Source organism: Chinchilla lanigera, unplaced genomic scaffold, assembly GCF_000276665.1.
Source record: "Chinchilla lanigera isolate Chin_1 unplaced genomic scaffold, ChiLan1.0 scaffold00003, whole genome shotgun sequence".
In the NCBI taxonomy this organism is placed as follows: Eukaryota; Metazoa; Chordata; class Mammalia; order Rodentia; family Chinchillidae; genus Chinchilla; species Chinchilla lanigera.
In genome coordinates, this window is record NW_004955404.1 from 13378418 (window position 1) to 13401694 (window position 23277).

The 23277-nt window shown below is 41.4% G+C and overlaps 1 long non-coding RNA gene across 3 annotated transcripts; it reads left to right on the forward strand.

The window, feature by feature from the left end:
* The first annotated feature begins 11 nt into the window (after window positions 1-11).
* On the forward strand, window positions 12-22585 carry LOC102022248. 3 transcript variants are annotated; one of them, XR_259310.2, is made up of 7 exons: window positions 12-135; window positions 9780-9863; window positions 13886-14001; window positions 18982-19180; window positions 20908-21153; window positions 21247-21531; window positions 21908-22585. It is a non-coding gene; the product is annotated as an uncharacterized LOC102022248 (long non-coding RNA). The 3 variants fall into 3 exon arrangements; XR_259309.2 differs by lacking the exon at window positions 21908-22585 and having other exon boundaries at window positions 21247-21760; XR_001235097.1 differs by lacking the exons at window positions 13886-14001; window positions 21908-22585 and having other exon boundaries at window positions 21247-21760.
* Window positions 22586-23277: the final 692 nt, after the last annotated feature.

Here is a 23277-nt window from a genome sequence, read left to right on the forward strand (position 1 = left end):
GGTGCCATCTGTTCCCAAACATACTCAGCCAACAGGAGTGACGACACACATCTGCCCCACCTAGAGATGTGAGCTGCACTCTCAATTGCTGGTTTCCATACATGGTTGGAAGAAGAGGTTGCTAAAGGGAACTGGGTAAAGTCATATTAGCTCTTAACATTTCTCTTTTCTCTAATTCTTAGATAGATCCTCTTTCACTGACATCCCTATCCCCAAGAATCTCCTTGCACCATTTTTCATAGAAGAATTATCTTGGGCTGATAGCATTTTCCCAAATCTTCTATTTGCCCAGCCAGCCTAAGAGAGTGTCCTTGATATATTTACCCTGCTCAGCTGGGTGGTACCTGGTAATGCTCTCTGTCCCTGGGGAAACCTGAAATTCCTGACAGGTTCCATGTAGGGAACTGGACCAAATCACAACTGTGACAGGGTACTCTAAATGCCTGTGGGAGCACAGAAAGGCCGAGAATCACTGATCAAATGATCAACAGTCCTTGGAGATGTTTAATGTAACTGAAACATCAGGACAATATGGTTAGTCCCTAGACACAGGATTAAACCTCAGACTTGAGCAGCATAACACACATCTGTGGAGGTTCCGTTTTGAAATGCTTAAAAATCCCATTGATGCTATGGGACTGAGAAAAAGCTCATTTTTTCTTAAGCAATTGATCTCATTCCCCAACGCAGTGCTACCTTTCCCATTATAAATGGAGCTACAGCTCTCTTTGGGCTGCTACCAAAAATTTTCTAAGGAACATCCATCACATAAATGAGATTTCCTAATCGTTTAAGCACAAGGATTTTCCAACATTCTAAAGAAATTGATTACTCTCAGTTTAAATAAGAAAATGTGTCTTTCTTTTAAAATATAAACAGTGGCAGCCACAGAAGGACTGCACCAAGTGCAGAAGGGAATTTTTTCCATTAAATATTTTCTAGACATTGTCATTTTCTTAAAGACCACAAACAAGGACTACTACAGATTTTAGCTGGCTGAAAAGAATCACAAATTTTGCTAATTTGGTATTATTGTTTCTCTCCATCCCTAAAATGGCAGCAAAATAAATAAAATGGTGAAATTTTATGAAGTGAAATAAGGTCATTGCGAAAAAACATATAAAAAGTTGCTGCTAATCCTGTGTATTTGATTTTTTAAATTATATTTTTCAATGCAAAAAGACTGAAGTCAACTCGAGGCTACCATGAAATTATAACTTCAGATAAGAAGAGTTTTTGTGTCTTTGATTTTTGGTGCTGACTTTCCTTTTCTACAGACAAAACATTTGATAATAATGCATTTTAATAATAATGCATTTAACAGTAACAAAGAAAAATAATGCATGTGTGATATGGGTGGTAAATTTAAATAGTGACCCAATTTGTATCCAGAACTCCAACATTAGCCTTTGCTCTCTGCTTTACAAGAGACAGATACTTGCAACTTAAACAGAATAAAGGACATCAACTGGCATTCTCAGTGCTCTTAATTAGTGTTTCCTACAAATCAATAAAGAAAAGCAAATAAATAGAAGAAAATGTGCAAGGGATGTGAAAGTGTAGTTCACAGAAGAGGAAGGTTGGCAGTCAATAAGCACAGGAGGTTATGCCCAGCCTCACTTATAAAGAAAGAAGGGAAGATTAAGGTAGCGGTAGGGTGTCATGTTGCTCCTGCCCAGCAGATCAGCCAAAAGGAGGGAGAGGCCTGGGAAATGGAGACTGGGTGGGGGCTTGGAGTGAGGAACTGGACTCACAGATTATGCCATTTCAAATCAGCATGTGCTTTGAAGGACGTTTTGGCATCACCTGGAAAAGCTGATGTTTTTCTTTTATTATGAAATATCCTGAAAACATAAAAGGTAGAGAAGATACCACAAGCATCTGTATGTGTTTTCTCTGACATGAAAAATTTACTGTAAACATGCCCTGTGTATCTCTTCTTTCTCTTTCTTCCCAAAGGAGACTGCTCTCTTGAATCAGTATTTGTCATTTTTATGCTTATTTTACTGCTTGGGTGTTCAACTATACACTCAGTCTTTGAGCTTTTTACATAAATGATATTATTATATTGTATTTCCTTCCCTCAACCTCTTTTTTGTTTTTACTTTGTTTTGTTTGGGCTCAATATTATATTTCTGGGAATTATTCATAGATGCATTTATCTATATATCCATGATATATGTAGCTGTGCCTTGTTAATTTTAACTCTGCATAGTGTTCCTCGGGTAAACATGTTAACTTATTTTTCAGTTCTGTGCAGATGATCAATTGTTTTATTTTTCCTGTAATTTTTAAATTGTAAACCGTACTGCAGTAAATGTTCTTGTGTAGATTTTTCCCATTAGTGTGTTTTTCTGAGTGTGTATCTCACTCTACTACGGAGTAGTCTAGACCAAACTTCTCAACCTCTGTATGTATTTGAACGTTCTTAAAATATAAATTCTGATTCAGTAGGTGTGGAGTTGGAACAGAAATACTGCCCTTCCAAAAAACTGTGAGGTGAAATCAATATCTCTGATCCATGGGCCGCCTGGGGAAATTATGAAGTCTTATAGCTGTTTGCTTTTCAAGTAGCTTTTGAGTACCTTCCTATGTCCATCGGTACAGCCTCCCCACATATACCACAAAAAAGTTCCTGTGTTTAACTCTTTAAAACTGAACGGACCACTCAACACAGTCCACCAAACCTACCATAACAAGGTGCTAAAAAGACACCATAGAGTTTCTTTTTTTTTGTTTTGTTTTGTTTTGTTTTGTTTTTCTCCGGTACCAGGAACCGAACTCATGACCTTGCGCTTGCCAGGCAGGCACTTTGTCGCTGAGCTAAATCCCCAGCCCCACCATAGAGTTTCTTTACAAAGTCCTAAATCGCCATACTGCACCTTGAATTTCATGTTAGATAAAGTTACAGTGACCCTTGGCCACCCAGGTGCTGGCTCTCAGCTGTTGCGGAGCAGAGCAGCTATAACGATGGAGCAAGAGGATGTGAATGGCGTCTACCTAGAGGACAAAATGCTGTGTGGTCCTTGTCTTTTAGTTTCTTAACTGATTAGCAAAAATCTGTTTTGTTTTTGATGTATGTGTTATATATTTTAATTAAAAAATGGTAAGTGTAGCTCACTCCCCCCAGAATGTAAAAAGAATGAAAGGAGTTGTACTTGGAGTTCTGAGCCTTCTTGCCAGGGATAGGTGCTATCACCAGAGTTTTAAGTCCCATGGTAGGCAGACCTGTAGGGAAGCCCCATTGTTCTCAACTCCTGATCTCTCACCCTGGGCTGTTCCATCCCTTGGGGTTGGCAGGTCTTGTGGAACAGGGCGACGGCAAAGGGATGAATGTGATCACCTGAATGTGATGGTGCGGTTAAGTTGTGTAAGAATTAGCACCCATCTGGTTTGAGTTTCTTGGCCCTTTGCTGGCTTTGAGAAAGCAAATAATCATGGTGGGAACCACATGTGACAGAGAATTACAAGGGAGGGCAGCTTCTTGGAGAGGACAGTGGCTTTCCCCACAGGGACAGTCAGTGAAAAAGTAAAGCTCTCAGTCCTACAACTGCAGGGGCTAAATTCTACCAACACCAATGTAAGTGCAACAGCAGCTCCTGCTCCAGTGAAAACTCTTACTTAAAAACACAATCATGGCCTTTGCCTTGATCAAACCCTTGCAGAAGATCGGAAAAGCCATGCTGACTCTTAACACACAGAAACTGTGAGATAATACATGTATTCCTGCAACATAACAATGTGCTGAGGTGACACTGTTATGCAACAATAAAAAATTAATCCAGCAACCGTCCATAAGTAGTATACATATGCAAAAATATATATGCACATTTGCTCCCATCTTGCAAATTATTCAACATGATAATTTATATAGCTGCCCCTTAGTTTTTAAAGCTATGTAGTATCTCGGTGTGAGGGAGGCTGAATTTTATTTAACAAGCCATTTTTTAATGGACATTCTGGTTATTTTCTTTGACTTTCAATATTTCCTGCTGTATTACCAGAAATATATGAAAGTGACTTGAACAGCTAAGGGCAGTAAATAATATTTAAAGAGACATTCTCTTTAGCGCTTCCTTATCTGTCCTCTTGTCTTTTAATCACTTCTCCCAGCTGAAGTTGTTACTTGAGTTTTGACCACTTTAGTGTACTGGGACTGAGGGGTTCTCTGGGATGTAAGACTTTCAGGGCTAACCCTGGGCCAGTCCCAAGAAAGAAAGGGCAGCTGATCAACCCATAAGGCCTTTAAATGTCAAATAAGAAGATGAGGGAGGAAACTTCAACAATTGTATATGATGTCCTCAAATCTCAACTAGCAGAAAAGAAAAAGCACTCCCCAGGTCTAGCTGGCAGATGGGTCTGCAACTCTGGCTTGGAGTTCTCTTTGAGCCTCTGCTAAAAGTAAATACGCAAGTGTCTTTATCTAATATAAGAATGAAAGGAAGACTTTGAGGTTTCAGAACAGTAATCTACCTCCCTTTTCAAAGGAATTAACCACTCAACCTAGAAGAATGATTATCCACATAGGGCTTGGATTATCACCCCATAAAGCAGCAGGATTCTTCTATTATCACTAAAGAGAGCTGCTACCAAGCTGGAACAAACAGGCAAGGCAGAGAGTCTCCAACAAGTGAGAGACTGAGAATAATAATAAAGGCTTCACAAATGTGCTAGAGATCAGATGACCTGATGTTTGAGGCAGGTCGGCTAAGAGCTGTAAACAAATTGCAGTACTCCACATCCTGGAATCTCTGTTTTCTCATCTGTAGGTGCATGGTGGGTGTTCAGTAAACAAAGATACCACCTCTCTCCATCTCTTAGCAGGCTGGATGGACGGAAGTGTATGTGCATTCCAAGGAGGATAGTGGAGCATGTCCTAACCTCACGTGGCCCCAAATATAATGTGCACTTGAAAAGGGAAGAATGTGGAGGGAATGCGTGGTACTATCTCCTGCTCTCAGAAAGCTGAAGAATTTGCTTGCTGGGCACATGGTTACTATACCCAGAGACAGCAACTGGACACCTCTGCTCAGTAGCATGTTTGTGTGTTTCTCCCGGTGGTGGAAAGATCTCCTATTGTATCGTAACCTCTTCCTATTTTATGTACATACTAAAAACTATCAGTCTCCTTAGACAGAAAGAATACACTTCCACATACTTACAGTCTATAAATTAAAGCACCTTTTAGCCTTCTCTTTCTTGAGCTCCAAAATCCACATTCACATCCATTTCCTCAGCAACAGCAAATGCCTTTGTGTGGCAGGTTGGGCTGTTTGACTACAGCTGTTGTTACGCAGCCACTGTGCTCAGACACTGTTGAGAAAGCTGTTACCTGCACGCGCCAGTTCAGTAGGCAGGCTAAGTGGGACCTAAAGGGCCCCAGGCAACGGACCTCCTTCCTCTTCCACTGCAGTACTGTACTCCTGCATATGGGCACCTGCCTGTGTGCTTACTGTGTTCATTTCTAAGTATCTTGTCTACAGAGGAACATGAAAAAATGAGAGAGGGAAGAGGAAGGAATGAAAAAAGAAAACAGATTTGTACTAATAAAATAAATTTTTAGAAAGACGTATTGCATCTGTGTACCAGCTCCCCACAAGGATGCAAACATTAAGTGCTACAAATACATGCTAATAAAAAAAAAAGGGATGCAGTGATGACTACAGAAAGCCTTTAAGGTTTTTTAGGATGAATAGAAATCTGGAATTACAGCCATTTCACAACCAAATCAAAACTATATTGTGTGTGAATAAAAAGTATTATAGTGAAAGATGCATTGTTTTTAATTCCCCTTCAAAATCTTCCCCCTTGCCTCAAACATACTTATCCCATTAGTCTTGGCCCTTTCTGAAGCCTTTCCGGAAGTCCTCTTTCTTGTCTCCTGTTGCTCTGTTCTGGTGTGCTTGATGTCCTGAACTGATGCAAAACTTTACCTTTCATGGTCATTTTGACTTTGGGGAAGAGCTAGAAGTCTGCGGCGCCAGATCTATGAAGAAGGTGGATGAGAACGTGCTGTGACGTTTTCACAAGCCTGCCTTCCTGCTGGACGGCACTGGCAGCAGCACTCACTGTATTTTTGATCATGACACATGAAGACATGAAAGAGGACTTCCAGAACTGCTTCAGAAAAAATAACAAGAATGATGAGAATAAAGGAATTCAAAGTGAGGGGGGTTAATGGCAATGTGTATTTTACTGTAATGATTTTTTTAAAAAAATTAAGTAGTCACTGTATTTTTCAATCACCCCTTGCATTACCAGAAAGAGAACTATGGTTGAACCAGTGTTCCTGGGTCATGGGGACAAGGGAAGGACCCAGGAAGTGGTAGCAGCAGCAGCCTCCTCTGGGACTTCAGACAGTGCCAGGAAACAGAGGGTGCAGAGGCCCACTCTGATTCCCTCTGTACACTTTCTTTTCTCCTTCCTTTCTCACTGCCCACTGCCTACACAGAAGCCTTTCCGTGATGGGACCTCTGAGCCCTCCCACCCTATGATTTACAGAGCCATCTTCAAAAGAAGCTGAAATTCCATCCCTGAAAATGTCATTTGAGCTTTTAGCAGAAATCATTTTAGTCTTCTTGATTACCTCAGCCCAGAGGAGCCCTGCAGCTTTCACAAGTACATTCTAAGAGGGGGCAGCCGAGAACCCCAAGCTTCAGGCAGCAGGACGTAGATTGCCTACATTTTAGCAAGAGCAGTGGAAAAGACACACTTACACAGAGAATAATTACTCAGTCCTAAAGCATGTTCCCATTTTTAAATTGTTTTACTGTCCTAAGTCATTTATTCCTTTACAAGATATTTATTCAGCCCTGGCCCTCACCCACTCACATTTTGCTTTCTTTGCAAACACTTTTAATTCCCTTGCTTCTCTGTACCAAATTGGTCAGTGCCAGTACTGGACAAACCAAACATCCACTTATCCCGTCCCTGCAGCTGAGCCATCCAACACTGGCTCACCAAAGCACACAACGCTATGTGTTTGTCTTCCTTTAATGCATGTTTTTGTACATTGCAACTGGGCATACAGTACTGCTTGCTGACCTTATTGTTGGCTCCTGGTAGACCTGTTGTCTCATTCCTTAAAGTGAGTTCTTAACACCTTGTCTTCTCTACTCAATCCTCTTGTTTCCCTTTCTCTCTTTTTATTCTCATCAGATAACTTTGACTTAAAGTTGTAAGAGAAATTGAAAGCATTCAGACTGGAATTCCTCCTCCTCTGGCTTACTTGATCAGCAGAGCATGAACTGGACTCTCTACTTTCTCTGCAGTAAGAGGGAATGGATTCTGCCTCTTCTTCCCACCATATATCAACCACCCTTTTCTCACCCAGGAACTTCACTTGCGTATATATCTCTTCTTTCTCCTGCACCATTGGTTTCCTCTTTGTACCAAGTCATCCAATGTGAAACAAAGTGCTTCCAATCTTTAATACTGTATAAAACAGAATCACAAAATTATCCCTTGCTCCATCTCCCTATTGCTACAAATCCATTACTTTGCTTTACCCTCTCCAAGTGCTGAAATAGTTGTCTAGAGTTTCTGTCTGTACTGCACCCTAGCACTCTGCTAAACTGCTTCCTACTGCTCTGGATGACCTTCACTGTGCAAAATTTCTTCTCTGATTTTGCCTTACCTGACTTTCAAAGCAGTATTTCATGAAGTTGGACAGCCTTTCTTCAAACATTTTCCTTCTTGTCTCTTGGGAGATCACACTCTCCCAATTCCTTTTCCTATGTTGTGACCATTTCTTCCCAGCCATTCATTCTCAGTCTCCTTCAGGGACCTTGTTCTTTTGCTTGAACCTTAAAAGTTGGAATGTCCATGGGAGATGTCCCGGAACCCCTTCTTTTCCCAGCATATACTCTTCCTAGCTAGTTCTGTGTGTAGCATGTAAATGTCATTTGTAGTATGATGGAATTCACACTTGTGCTTATGAAACTCTTATAGTTTATAGATCACCAGATGCATTATTCAGTAATGTATCTTCCTGTCCTTCCCACTCAGTGACACTAGAACTGAAGATCAGCAACAAGATAAAGTGTTTTTCATTTTCTTTCTTTGTCATATTGCTTAGATCTAACTCATTACAAAGTTTGGGAAACACTGGAGAACATATCCTGATTACACCTGGTTCTTTCTTTCCATTTCCAATGCCACTTCCTAGACCCAACCGGCTTAGTAACTTTTTCGTTGTTGCTGAAACATAATAACTGACACCCACAAGTGAAAGGGGGAAGGGTTTATTTTTGGCTTACTGTTTGTAGAGTTTTCTATCCATAGTGACTGGGCTCCAAGGCAGAGTAGCATGGCAAAGGGGCATAGCAGAGGGGAAACAGCTCATGGTGTAGCAGGCAGGAAGCAGTAAGTTGTCAAGGGAGGATGAGGGACAAATACCTTCAAGGCCACACCCACAGTGATGCACCCCTTTCCATCAGGCTTTACCTCCTAATATCTATCCAGCTATAAACCCATCAGTGGACTAATCCAGTATCATACACCCATGACCCAATATCACACACCCGCAAGACAGGCACCCCCCAGTCATATCACCTATGATACGAACTCATGAGTCTTTGAGGAGACATTGGGATACAAAGTCCTCTTCCAAGCCACCATCATCACTCATCTAAATTATTCTATTAGTCTTTCATTGGTTGCCCCAATTCCACATAGGCATTGTCCTTACTTAACACAGGAAGAAACTAAAACTAAAAGGCGTCCAATGAACTTATACAATACAAAATGAGTTTAAGCAATATAAAACAAAATCACAAAAATCTTGTATGGTACATCTACCTGTAGCAGCACCATTTCTCTCCTTTCCATTCCTCAAGCATCCATCATCCGTGTTCACCTCTGTGTTCACCTCTACAGTCGGACAACTACTTGGGCAGAGCCAGACTTTTCTCCAAAGCCCTGAGGGCTTTGTTCTGCTCCTAGGACTGATCCTCCTTCTTTTTCCCAGATTTCTGCTTGGTGACAAGAAGAATCGTTGTTGTAATTTCTGCTGGCACACCTCGGTGAGAAGTGCCAGGGTCTGTTCTGAGTCCTTTCAGTCTCAGAGAGCAGGGAGTATGGATTCAGTCTTTTCCATTCCAGAAAGCCTGAAGATTTTAGGTGAATTGGTCCCCCACCCACCACTTTAGATTTTTGTTTCTAACAGTTCTCAGGCAACTTTCTCCAGCTGGAGAGATGGTCCACTGCAACCCCCCCACACCACATGACAGTGAGGCCTATCTGTGTCATTACCCAAGGAATGTATCACTGTTTAAGGAATGCTGCACTGTGACCCCCTCCTGTGAAAAGCAAAATCTGCCTTCAGGTATAGGCATAGGAATAATATAAAGGATAATTTTGCTTCAGCTGATCATCAGTGCCTCCTTTAGACCTGGGCAATAAAGCTGCACTCTACATAACATAAAAATATTAACTGAGCAGAATGGGTGTTCCTGCTACCACTGGAAGTCCAACGGGTGTGTGAACACTAAACGCGCATTCTCAGGGCTAAAATTGTTCCAGCCCCAGGATGCTGTTTCTCCATAACTTGCTCTATGGGTCCTTGAAAACCACTTTGGCTTTGCTGCTGCCAAGCCAGAGACATGCATCCTCTGCAGGGCAGGAAGAGCTCAGTGGTAAGAAGCCCTGAAGATTGAAAAAGGCGAGTGAATGAACATGCCAATCTCTCCTCTCAGGGAGCCCAAGTGCAGGAAGTGCTTGAATAACTAAGTGTTTTTTTCGCTCACTAGTGCCAACTGTTCATCTTCTTGTGTCTCTAGGTGTTCCAATGTGTGGTTCTGAAGATACTCAAGAATTCATGAGATACTTCCAATTGCGCATGGGTGACTGAGGGACATTGTGCGGTAGTAATAATTTATATTATTCTTAAATTTATATAAATGCAGTTCTGAATGTAATATACATGAAGAGGGACACTAGCTTCTTGTAAAAATGATGAGAAATTGGAATGCTAGTTTAAATAGCTTTTTACATTTTCTTTTCTTTTTTTCTTTTTTTCTTTTTTTCTTTTAAAGAGTAAAAGAAGGATAACATAATAATGGGGGTCTTACCAAATTACAGACAAAATGGTAGGAAATTATCAATGGTTATTGTTTCACATATTGTTATCTACAAGATAGTTTCTCAGGAAAACAAATAGACAAATAATAGTGAGTTACAGACAAAAGAGGTAGGAGATTATCAATAGTTGTTGTACTACACTTTGGTATCTTCAAAGTGGCTTCTAAAGAAAATAAATAGAGCTATACACGAGTGACCTATTGAATAATCATTAACTTTTCTCAATGGTTGTTGTAGGGAACACATAATGATAGACATGCATCCATTTATGAAATAGGATAGGAACAATACAAACATTGGAGAGTTATGGATAGATTAGTAGGAAAATATCAATGGCTGCTGTAATACATGGTGGTATCTTCAAAGTGGTTTCTCAGGAAGACAGAGATACGCAAGAAGGATCTAACAAGTAGTTATAGCCTAAGGGTTGTCAAAAATCAAGTGAGCCGTCTGGGGCCAAAGCCAGTTTTTGTAGCGTTTTCTCTCCAGCCTTCCATCGCATTGGGACCCCACAACCAGTTAGTGTCCTCTCCCCAACTGTCAGCACAGGCAGCAGGAATCCTGCTGCAGACCTCTCCGGAGCTCCACCACAGCCTGTACTGTCAGGGGAAGAATGGCTTCCAGGGAGTCTCCGCAGGTATTGTGCAAGTTCCTCCTGGTTTACAGCTTCTGAGCGGCTCTCGTGACCCCAGTCCACAAGACCTCTGACTCCTCGGGCTTAGTCTGCATTCTCATGTTCTCCGAGTCCTTGTTCAGCAGCTGCTCCTCCGCTGACTCTGGACCTTTCTGGTTCTCAGTGGCAGGAGCAAGAGTGGCCCATTGTATGGCATGTATTCCCGGGGGTTTCTCCATGTTTGAATTATTCACACATGTCCATGGGTGGGCATCTGCAGCTGGTGCATGGTGGGCCAGTTGTGTCATTGTTTCTCTGTGTCATGGTAGTTCTCAATTAAGTAGCAGCGGCCATCCTGAGGGCTGGAGCACAATAGCGCTGGCCGCCGCGTGGCTTCCCCTGAGCCAGGGGCCCTCCTTCCGGGCACCTACGAGGCAGGAAGCGAGCCAGTCGGAAGATCGGTGTTCCCGCCCATGGCTCCCCGTGTGCCAGAGGCCCTCCCTCCAGGCTCCTAGGAGGCATGAAGCGAGCCCCAGTGGTATTTTAAAATTTGAGACAAGGTCTAAATTGTCTTGGCTGGGTTTGAGCTTGTGATCCTTCTGCCTCAGCTACCAAGTCCTGGGACTACTGTGTGCTACTGTGTCAGGAATAAGGCCCTGGGATTTTTTTTTTTTTTTTTTTTTTTTTTTTTTTTTTTTTCTGGTACCAGGAACCAAACTCTCGACCTTGCTCTTGCCAGGCAGGCGCTTTGCCGCTGAGCTAAATCCCCAGCCCCCAAGGCCCTGGGATTTTAAAAAGCTTCTTCTTCGCATCCTCGCACCTTGGAAGCTGGTACAACTGTTAGGTTTTAACCATGCATCTAGCCAGGCATGGCAGTGTAGGCCTGTAATCCCAGCACTCAGGAGGCTGAGGTGGGATTATCATGAGTTTAAGGCCAGTCTGAGCTACACAGTGAGACCTTGTCTCAAAAAGAGGGGAGGCACTACTTTCTATGGTTTTCAAGGAGGCAATCTAACAAACCCCCTCCCTGCAGGCAGTGAACTATCTCCTGTCTCCTGCCACAGGACTGCAAGACCCTCAGGTGACTGAGGGTCATCAGCAGAAGGTGGCCTCACTCACCAGGCTCCAGGTGGCTGGCAAGCACATGGCACCCTGCAATGGCTCTGTCCATGTCAGGCTACTAATCATTCAGGTGTTCACGGGTGGGAACACTGAGTGTAGACATAGCCTCAATTCTCTCTGCAGCCTAGTGACGCAGATGTGACACAGCAGCCACACCTGCAATGTCTTGAGGAGCATAAATTTTCTTTTAAATATATATTGATAAGACTGTCATGAATTTTTAGAAAGTATTTTGAAATTTTAGCTTTATTTAAATTTTGATATGAAATTTAGATATACATCACGTTTTATTGTCTTTTAGTTTTAATATGTACTATTTAATATTTCAAAGGATGATAACTGAAGAGACACAAAAGTATCAGGTTTTACATTTTTATACTTAATTTACACCTTCAATGAAAGTATACTAAACTTTTAAAGATTTTAATACAATTCCATACAAAATTTTTACTTAGAAAATTATTGTCCAAATAGAACAGACTATATAAAAGTATTACTTTGGATGACATGATTAGTAAATTTTGCTAAAATGAAGACAGGAAAATAAGTTTCAGAAAAACAGAAGTTCTGAGTCCTTTTTTCATTAGTGTATTACTAATTCCAAAGTTGCCAGTCTATCAACAGAATGTGTAGGTTTACACAATAATAACTGACTTCAATTACTTTGGTATTTTACTCATATACATTCTCTGCCAGAGCTTTATGTCTCTTTTATTTATATAAAGAAATATATATCCAAATAGGATGATAAAACATAGTTTTAGTGGCATGTGGGTCTCAACTTGGACTCTAACTCAGAATCTTCTGACCCTCAGTGTTGCCAACAAACAGTACTTGCTCAAACAAGTAGTAGTGACATAGAGAGGCCAGCTTTCTTCACAGAGAACAAGGCTGGGGACAGCAGCTACACGTACAAAGGAGGGACTTTGCAAAGAGGAGAAGCATGCTAGGATGAAATCTGAGTGCTGCACTTGGAAAGACAGTTGGAGTTGAAGCTTCTGATGTGCTTCCAACTCTGCCTTTGGATTTTATCTGACAGGAGAAAGGAATGACGCTCCAAGTGGGGTTTTGCTTAGTGGAGTTTCATTGGCAACCTGACTGCTTTGGAAAAATCTGGACCCAAGCTGACTTGGAAGGGATTATAGCTGGAGACATGAAGAGTAGGGTTAGGGAATTATAGTAATTTGGAGAGAGGGAATAAGAACATGGATAGATAATAGGAAGTAGAAAGATCTTTCTAAGTGGGAAGAGAATGAAAAAAATTTGAAATATGTTACTTCCCCCCACAAGAACTATAATCATTACCTACCACAAATGGATACTAATAAAAACATTTAGGATGAGATAAGACCATGAGGATGGGCTACTCATGATGGTATTGCTAATTTCTTAAGAGGAAAAAAGGCTCAAACTAGCAGGCTTGCTCCATCTTACCATCTGATGCCTTCTGCCATATTACTATGCAACCATACGACATGAAGACCCTCACCAGGTGTCCGGAAGGTGCTAGCACCCTGCTCTTGGACATCCTAGCCTCAAAAACTATGAGGCAAATGAACCTGTGTTCTTTATGAATTATCCAGTCACAGTTATTTTGTTATAGCAAAAGAAAATGGATGAAGACAGAACACCAACTAAAGTTAGCAGCTCAGCAGGGCCATGGGAATGAAATGGGACACTGGATTTAAGCAGTGTCTTTACTCAGCTTAGAAATATTTGATTGACAAATTTAGGCCTCAATGCTCCAGGACTGGAGAATTGAGGACATTAATATTCTACTTACTTCTAAAATTTTAACTTGGTCTTGAGCTTTTCCATTACTGTTCAGAATTCATATCTTTCAGCATGGATGAGATGGTGATATTCTTCAGGGAAAGACAAAAATCTGAAACAACTTTTCCTCTCTTCCAGGAAGGGGAGCTCCTATAATCATATTTCTGGAGATTGACCCTTGCAGCTGCAAAGAAGTTAGAACTCAATGTTTTGTTTTTATATATAAATTTATTTTTATTTTGATTCTGAATGGCTTGAGGTTTAGTTTTAATTGCTGTTGAATTTCTTCATTTAAAGTTTTTCACTGAGGATATACCTGCCGGCTTCATGGATGCTTGCTGCAGCAAGAGAAAATACACACTCAAGGAAACCATGGACCATGGGCTTTATGATGGGTTTTGAGCTTGTACAAGGTACTTTTGGGGCAAGTTCAAGTAATTAAGGGTGTGTTCCGAGAAGGCACCATCAAAAAGCAGACTATCTAAAAGTAGAAAAGAATGCAATGAGAGCAGAACTCCAATTGGAAAGACAGACAGTCACTCCAGTTTTCCGGGGGCGGGACTATTTGGCCATGTTGGTAGTTTGCATAGTGGCTGTACTTTGGTCTTTGTTCTGACAGCATGCCAACCTGGTCTGAGATTTATCCTGCTTCATCGCCTTCTCTGAAAGTGACACTCTGTGAGATTGATCATGCTCAATAGAAAATATGGAATACCTGCATGTGCCACAACAATTGTCCACCACTGGGGCTGCTTTTCTTTCTCTTGGGCCCTTTATGATACAGGGAAGTTTTACATTGAAAGGGGAGAGAAGAGGAAGCCCAACGTGAGAAGGAAAGATGAGAAACTTGAAACCCAGATAAAAACTTGAACCTCATTGCCCGCATGGCAATGAACAAGCTACTGCTGTACTTGTTCCAGCAATTTACCCAGTCATCACCAGCCAGGCTCTGAGTGCTGTACACCCTAAGAACCAACTGGCATTTCAGGAAAAAAAACAAATGCCTACCAATGCCACTGCTTTCTGGTCCACTCCAGATGCTGCGGCCAGACTCCTAGAGTTCAAATTATGCCTCTGTACTAAGTGCCTACCTTTCAGCATCCCCACTGTTTTCTCTTCTAGCAAAAGTACATGCTTTGTAGGATCATTGTAAAGATGAAAGGAGTCCACACTGGGAAGTTCCTAGAATAGTGTCTGGAACATTGTGTTAGCCACTTCTGCAGTTATTATCTTTTCCCACAGAACACTCCTCCAGCTCCAACCACACACACACACATTCCCAGAATCCCTGGGAAACTGCAGGATGGCAGGAGGGAACACTTCCACATTCAAGCTTGATTAGACGAAGTTAATTAGCGCTCCTGGTCAGGTCACAGTGGGTGGGTATCTCTGCCGCAGGGCAGAGGCAGAGCCTGGATATGGTGTGGGCACTCAGAACTGGACCTTCCCGTCCCCCTGGGTCTGCATGTGGCTGCCGACAGCAGAGTCATGGGGCCACCCACAGGTAAACACCCTGTTGAGTACAGTGGTTTGGAAGTGCCATTTTTCCTGGACTCTTTCTTTCAAATGAACACTTTCACACATAATAGATCCCAAATAAAGCCTACAAAACGACCACAATTTTCCCATTTTAAGAAGGGTCAGCTTCCAATTACAAGGAGGGGCTGTGCACACAGAGCGTTGGTGCTCTAAATCACAGGGATGGGCTCCGCATGAGGCAAGTCCCTTGCTTATGAGCATTTAATGCCTTCCTCCGCCACTTGGAATATATTATTTACTCTGTGTCAGAGCTTTGGCTTCTGCCCTTCTACCAGCCATAAAAATAATAGCCAATGTTTGCTCAAAATGACAAATCAGACAAGGCAAATATTATACCTGTGGAGAACAAATCCACCTGAACTCCTTTTGATCCCTTATCACAAGGTTATTTGGATGTGTCAGTGTAAGAGGATTTAGTTCTGTTTCCTTATCAGGGCAAATCTTACAAGCAAGCAGAAGAAATAGGTAAATACAAACTTTGATTTCAGGGAGCAGGGAAGGATCTCTGACCAGCCACTTACCCTCCAAAAAACTATCTTTTCCATTGGTCTGTTGCATAATTTCAAGTGCTACTCTTGGGAAGTAATTTGCATTTCAAGACATGGCAGGAGTTTAAATTGAAAGAATACATCTGGTTGTATGATTTGATATCAGTTAGTCACCACAAACTCGTGGTGGAGGTACAGTCAGCTCTCAGTATCATGGGGAATTGGTTCCAAGATCTCTCAAATCCCAAAATCCTGGGGTACTCAAGTCCCCTAGATAAAATGGCTTAGCATTTCCCATCATCTATGTACATCATCCCATATACTTTGTTATCTCTAATTACTTCTTATACCTAATATGATGTAACCATAATAAGACAGTTGTTAAATTGTGTTGTTTAGGGAATAATAAGAAAAATTTATAGGTCCTTAGTATAGATATAATTTTTTGAGTATTTATAGTGTGCAGCTTTTTAAATCCAAGGATACAGAAAGATACACTCTACCTACACAGAAAGCCAACTGTATTATCTTCAGCATGGCAGACAGAAGTCCAAAGATATTGGGCTACAATTTGCTACACATGTGAAAGTAGGTAAGAGCCTACTTGGATCCTAATGATGTGGACACTGGTGCCCCACTATTATCTCTGTATTCTGGCCTGTTGTATTGGCCAGTTGTATGCATTGGCAATTAATTGCCTGCTCTGTTTTTGTTTGTTACTTCATGAGCAAAATGCTGTCAACACGGATCATGATGAAAATAAGACAATTAGCATATTAATGAAAGGTCAGTAACCTGACACCTGACTTTAAAGAACCTATGCTAGCTCCTAGGAGTAAATTAACAATTAGGCAGAATCTCTAGGAATTTGGAAATGGCTCTTCCAGGACTATCTTCTAAAGGAAGCTATGTTCTGATCTTTAGGAAAGAGATTTTAGACCTAAATCATCTACTGACCACTACTCAGCCATCATGGCAACAAAAGAATAGAAAAGTCATGACATAGAAGGGAGCCTGAAACATACTATGAATGTAGGTGTGTCCAAGTGAAACACAGTACTTATATGCTTAAGTACTTCATCTTAGGTAGTGAGAGTCTATGAAAGTCTACATAAGTACAGCTTTAAGTCTACACACAATTGACTGCTTCCCTCTAGAGTGCATAGTTTGGGGGAAGTCAGCAGGCATTACACTGGGATACAACACATCAAGCAGATGCTACATACATTCCTGGTAGGCAAATCTCCGTTAACCCACACTGTACCAATTAGAATACTGAGTATTAGAAATGGGATTGGTATGAACACTGTTAGAAATAGGATAAAGGTGATCTCACTGGTAAAATGTAAGGTTTATTTGAGAAACACCTCTCTCACCCCTCCTGTTTTACATGAAGAGAGTATAAATACCCAGCAAGGCCTATAGCCTGCATGCTTAGCCCTGGAACCTGAGGTTCGTAATGGTCTTTTGTCTACTTTAGATGAGAGTGTTGCTGGTTGTCTGATGCTAACTCTAGTGCACAGAATAGGGTCCCTGGAATGTTGTGTCTGGGTTAAGAGAATCTCTCATGTAAGGCTGAAGCACTTAAAAGGATCAAGAACTGGACCTTCACTGAACTTACAGAGCTCTTTTTGCACATTACTTTTTTCTGCTGTTTTAATGTTTATTTAAAAAATACCTTGCTCTATTTGGGGGGCAACATTTGTGATACACTCTTTAGAGTCAGACAGTAAGAAGAATGACGAGTGGCTACCTCTTACCCACCTCAATCATTTTTTTGTTTTGTTTTGTTTTGTTTTAAAGAGGATATATAAAAAAAGAACACTAGCAAAAATACCAATGTCACAAAAACAAAACAAAGCAAAAACATTACTATTCCCTACCGAACAGGCACATTCACTAATTCAGGGTATAATTTAAATTATTTTCAGGAAGGGTGTTCTGTGATATGTAAACTCCTATGCATGTATAAGAATCTGTGAGAGCATTTCTCTAGGGTTGTGGGAGGTGATACCAGGATGGGGTAAGCAGCAGCTGTGGCCATGAGGTAGGGATGGCACTGGAAGTCCAAGGAGCCCTGGAGGAGCAGGTTTTTCCCTTGGTTCTTGAACCAATGATCTGTTATTCAGTTTTCCTCTTTGGTTTCTTTATTTCCAGCGATAAAATAAGGTAGATGGATAGCAAAACCTCAAAGGCTCCTTCTGGTTCTCCAGTTCAATGACTCTCATATCCAATCTCCAGAGGAAAGGAGCCAGTAGACCTCCCCACTTCTTTAGCAAGTCACCAGCAAGGCCGTTCTGTTCCAACTTCCTACATGAAATTCAGTTTATTGGAGGTGCACTTGGATTAACCATCCTCCCCTTGAATTCAGTTCTATTAGAGGAGAGTGGATTTTGCCCCTCCATGTCTTAGGAAGTACACAGACTTATTTAATTTAATTTTGAAGTAACAAATAATAGTGCATGAATTTTTTTGTACAATATATTTTGATGTGGTATTTGTATATATTGAAGAAAGATTACATCAAGTGAATTAACATATTCATTACCTCATATATTTATCACTTTGTCATTATTTAAAATCTATTCTTTTAGAAATTTACATTACCATTAACTATAGCTATATAGCTGTAGGCTGTGTAATACATCTCTAAAACGTATTCAGCCAATCTGATACATCTCACCCTTTGATCAACATTCCCCCTTTATTATCCTTTTATTCAACATCTCTGGTAACCACCACTGTGCTTTCAATTTCTATGAGTTTGACTTGTTTAGATTCCACAATGAGTGACATCATGCAGTATTTGTATTTCTGTGCCTGATTTATTTGAAGTAGCATAATATATACCCTCCAGGTCATTTGAGGGTGATATATTCATCTGCTTCTTGTTACTATAACAAGAAACCCAATTCTGACTATTTTATGAAGAAAAGCAGTTTATTTAGCTCACAGTTCTGGATATTCAAGGGCAAGGCACCAACACTTGCTCAACTTTGAAGAGGACCTCATGATCACCGGCATTACCATGGCAGAAATATTAATGGAGAAAAAAAATCACATCACCAAATGGGAAACCAGAAAGTGACTCCAGGGTTGGACTCGCTGTAATTACAGCTCGGTCTTATGAGTGATCAGGTGTGCAAGGAGGTGTACTCAGTCCCTTGAATGCAGCTCCCCCAATCCCATAAGGACTTCCCACTGTGTCCCATCTCCTAATAGCTCAATGATCTCTCTGAGTCCTACACTGAGGTCCAAGCTAACCTCGGATGACTCACTCAAACCATCCCCATGGCACTGCAGGTGAGAAATCGCAAATATCCATCACCTGGTGGGGATGAATTTAACTGAATCATTTTATTTCAGATAATGGATATCAGTTCATGAAGTAGAATGTTGATTTTCTCTGGAGGGAAGAAGTGAAAATGGAAAGCAATGAGAGGTCATTTTATCTCAACCTACAGAATCGAGGCAAGGCATACAAGAGAGGTATGAGCACTGGAGGAATGCAGATGTGAATGTGGATTAGCATAAATCTGGACCTACAAAATTCACAGGATACCAGGTATTTGGAGAGAGAAGAGTAATTCAGCAAACATGATTGCTTAGCAGATTTGCTTACAGGTCATTGCTATTTGCACAGACCAAGTGCCATGGCAAAGCCATGGTGAAGTCTAGACCTCAGCTTTTTAGATCTGAGCAGAACTCTACCTAGAGAAAGTCCCTTCACACCCTCTAGATCAATTTTCACAAGGAAATATAATTTTTTCTGGCTTTGGTTTGCCTTTTGGGTCGTAAGAACTGAAAATCATTAACTGCAGAGTGGAGAGTTCTCATGTTCTTCAGCTCCTGTCAGCTCCCCGCTTGGTAGACATGGCTGAAATTGGCATTTTCTTCCAGTGCCACACTGCAGAGTGGGCACAGCAAGCAAGGGGCTCCTGGGGTCAAGGAGGCCAGGAGAACACAAGGATAGAGGTTGATGAGCTGTCTGAGAATAACAGAGACTTAGAGAGATTCAAATATCCATTTTTTCTGCTTTGGTAGACTCAACAGTTAGAGAAAATATGGAAGGCCCTGTTCTCACCAGGCATGTGTGCTCTTTCACTATTTGAAGTCCGTCCACTGGGAAATAGGACTTCAGCAGGTAAATCATGAAGCAGGTGGCTTGACAACTCTTGAGAGCCTCATCCATCCCTTAACTTCACTCCAGAGAGACAAACATTAATTTCATCAAGACCAAATATTTCCATCAAGATAATAATGTTCAGCTCCCATAGCTAGGTTATTACATTTCTGGGAATTTATTCTAAGGAAATAATTCTAGGAAAGAAAATATAATTTAGCCTGCTCGTTGCAGCAAAATTATTTATAATTGTAGGGCCATTCAGATCAACCTTAGTGTCACACAACGGGGAATGGGATATAAACTATGCTACTTCCTTGATGGATCATTAAAATAATAATTATTAAAACTATAGGACACTAAGAGATTTGCAGTTGAATTTTAGTGAGAAAATAAGAACATAAACTATTACCTGTATAAGACTACAAACTTTAAAAATGTATTTCTATGAACTAGGATGACGAAAGACTGCAAAAATATGAAAAAACCAGAATGAATACTCAGCTTTTGCTGGTGGAAGTTCAGCTGGTCTTTTGCTGTTTTTGTTTTTATCTTTCTTATTGTGGTTACTCTGCAGTGTAATTCTGGAACAGCTGGTCTGCAGAGAAGCAATTGGAAATCCCTGGTCTCTGACAGTATTTCCTGAGCGTGTTTCATGGTACACTAGTTAGGTCGAGGATGTTAAGGCGTTTGATGAAAACAAAACAAAAAAGAAAAACAGAAAAAGATTTTCGACCAAATGAATGTTAAATCCGCTTGAACTCAAAATCGTCACTGTAGGGTTCCTTAAAGCCTTCAAGGTGCTGGTATAGAATGTAAATCTCCCATAAGGGAAATGAATGTGCACCCTTTTCAGCAGACGTGAGGCCGCGGAATCGCATGTCCTCAATCCGCCCCGCTCCCAGTGCCTTCCTTGTGGTGTAACCACGTGCGAAGGAGCACGCCGCAGATAATTTCTAACCCTGACTCACACACTCGCCTCCCTCTGTTAGAAGGAAACAAACACTTCTGCAGAGCCCAGGGTGCAAAGCGGTGCGTGGCTCAGCAATTTCTTTCAATCTTTCAAGGTCTTACTCAAGGGTTGCAACGTCTTCAAACCCCTCCCCTACCCCGGGCAGATCTAATCTTCTTCCCCCTTTGTTTCGCTTCTATTTTGCCTTTTGTCATAGCGCCGCGTGTTCCTCGACAGTTACTTGTGTCTGCCCATCAGCTGGACCAGCGATTTCAGCCCCGCAGTGTTTCAGCGTCCCCTGGGGAGTGAAGTACGACACAGTACCGGACACCAGCCCACACCATCCCCGAACGGAGTTCAAGGCCGGAGCAGATTTCATTCATCTTGGTATTACCAGCTTCTGCCACTAGGTGGCAGGCACAAATTTTTGCTAAATTGATATGCCATCGCAAGGCTAAAAGAGGTAAGTTTAGTTAAAATCTGGTTATCTTTTTCCTCCCAGTAAGACAGCAGATTTTCATTAGCTAAATTTTCTCATTTGCAATTTTGATTATAGAAAGACGGCTACCAAGTATTCAGGAGCTGTGGAGAAAAATAATGCAAAAGGTCAACAGCACTTGGGCAATCCTAAAGAGTGAGAGAATGTCTTTTACAAGAAGTCCAGATTTCCATGTTAAGTTTTTTGTTCCGCCTCAATACAGTGCCTCGATGTTTCTCTCCAACTCTAAGGACTTGGAATTCCCCCACAATGTTTTGCAGTTCAACTAGCTGGTCCTAAGCAGGGGTTGCCCTCCAGTGACTGCCCAAAAGACAGAAAAACTTGAGCCTGGGCTCTGGCAAGGTGAGACCAAAATGCATTTCAGCACTAATAATTCAGTCATCAAGAAAACTAATATTTAAGGAAATATTTTAGGAGTCAAAATTAAAGAAAAAAATTACCAACAAATACCAACACATTAAATAAAAACAGGACCAATTGCTGTAGTAAGCCTAGAAATACTGGGGCCTAAGGCAGAAAGGAAAATTACTAATACCGATTCTGTGTTTATTTAAAGCTTTTATTATGTTCATCATGGGTTCCTGCATTCATTTTGATTGCTTAATATGCTGCATTATGTACAATTTGTCAGAAATACTATTTAGCTTGCTTATCATAGTATGTGTGCTCTCTTCAGTTTTGCTTCTGAAATAAAAGGGCCTCACTTGTCTAACCCTAGGCCTAAGCTGAGCTGGACCTTGGAAACTTCTCTGAAATTGCTCTTCCCACTTTAGAGAGGATGCTGTGTTTGACGAAACGCTCATCCCAATTAATTCCAAGGCGGTTAACCGGCAAATAACCTCCAACGCAATAGTGTAAACCGACAGCCATACACACAGAATTTCTTACGGAAGCAAAAGGATCCTTTTCTGAAAATGACAGGTTTCAAACGGATTGGAATTGGATCCCCGGTGCACAAGACTGCTTGATATAGGCTGCATACAACCCAAATGCTGGGATTGTCTTAAAAGTGGCAGAAACTGGAGAAGAGGATATTGAAACACTACAAGAAACACACCAAGAATTTGCTGAACATTGGCACTTCTCTGAGACAAGAAAGGAACCCCTGTGTTGAGAATCAGAGTCTTAGGCCCAGAACTTCAAATGCTCAGTGCAGTGACTTGTTTTATAATCCATGGATGTTGGTTATAGTGAGATATGGTTAGGAACTTCAGGTACAAATTTTGGTTATGCAATCAAAAACAAAGAAGAAATTCACTGATGAACACACATCCTAGGGAGATTTTTGCAAAAGGAAGTTTAGAAAATGGTCAAACAGAGGAGCATAGGTAATGATTTTTGAGACCATTTTACTGTAAGACCATTTGGGATGCTGTCTTGGTTACTTTTTTCTCGCTGCTGGGACAAAATACCTGACGCCCAAAATTAAGGAAGGAAAGGTTTATTTCGCTTACAGTTCGTGGAAGTTTCAGCCCATACTTGGCAAATTATAAGGCAGAGTGGCACGTGGCAGAGAGCTGCAGCTCAGGAAGGCAGCTACAGCTAAGCCACAAGCACACACACCAGGGCGGAATCGGGGAGGAATGCCCCAAGCACTCTTTTCCTGTCCCTTACATATGCAAACTACCCACTCCCAGGCGGATGCAGCTCTCACACCCATATTCAAACTCTAATAGCCTGCCCCAGGGCCACAGGAGGCTTTGGGGGGGGGGGGACACATAGACATAAACCATAACAAATGCAATGAACTGGATGGCACAAGAGATTTACAGGCATTCCTGAAGTATTCTTGCCAGGAAGGTTAAATTAGGATGAAGGAATTTAGGAGGCAGAGTTGGTTGCTCTTAGGAAAAATCCAAAACATCAGAGTCAGCACTGAGAGCCCACGGCAGACATAGGAACTGGGAATCACTGTGGGTAAGATTTAGGGTAGGAGACTGAGTATCTGACTCTGAGGTGCCGTGCCAGCCTTTACTTCCAGTAAAAGCTGCAGCTGAAGGGAAGGTGGACAGAATAAGAGAGCTACAACTCACTGGGAGATTGCTCTCTTGTAGTTAGAAACTTTTGTTTGAAGTAGAAAATAAAGGT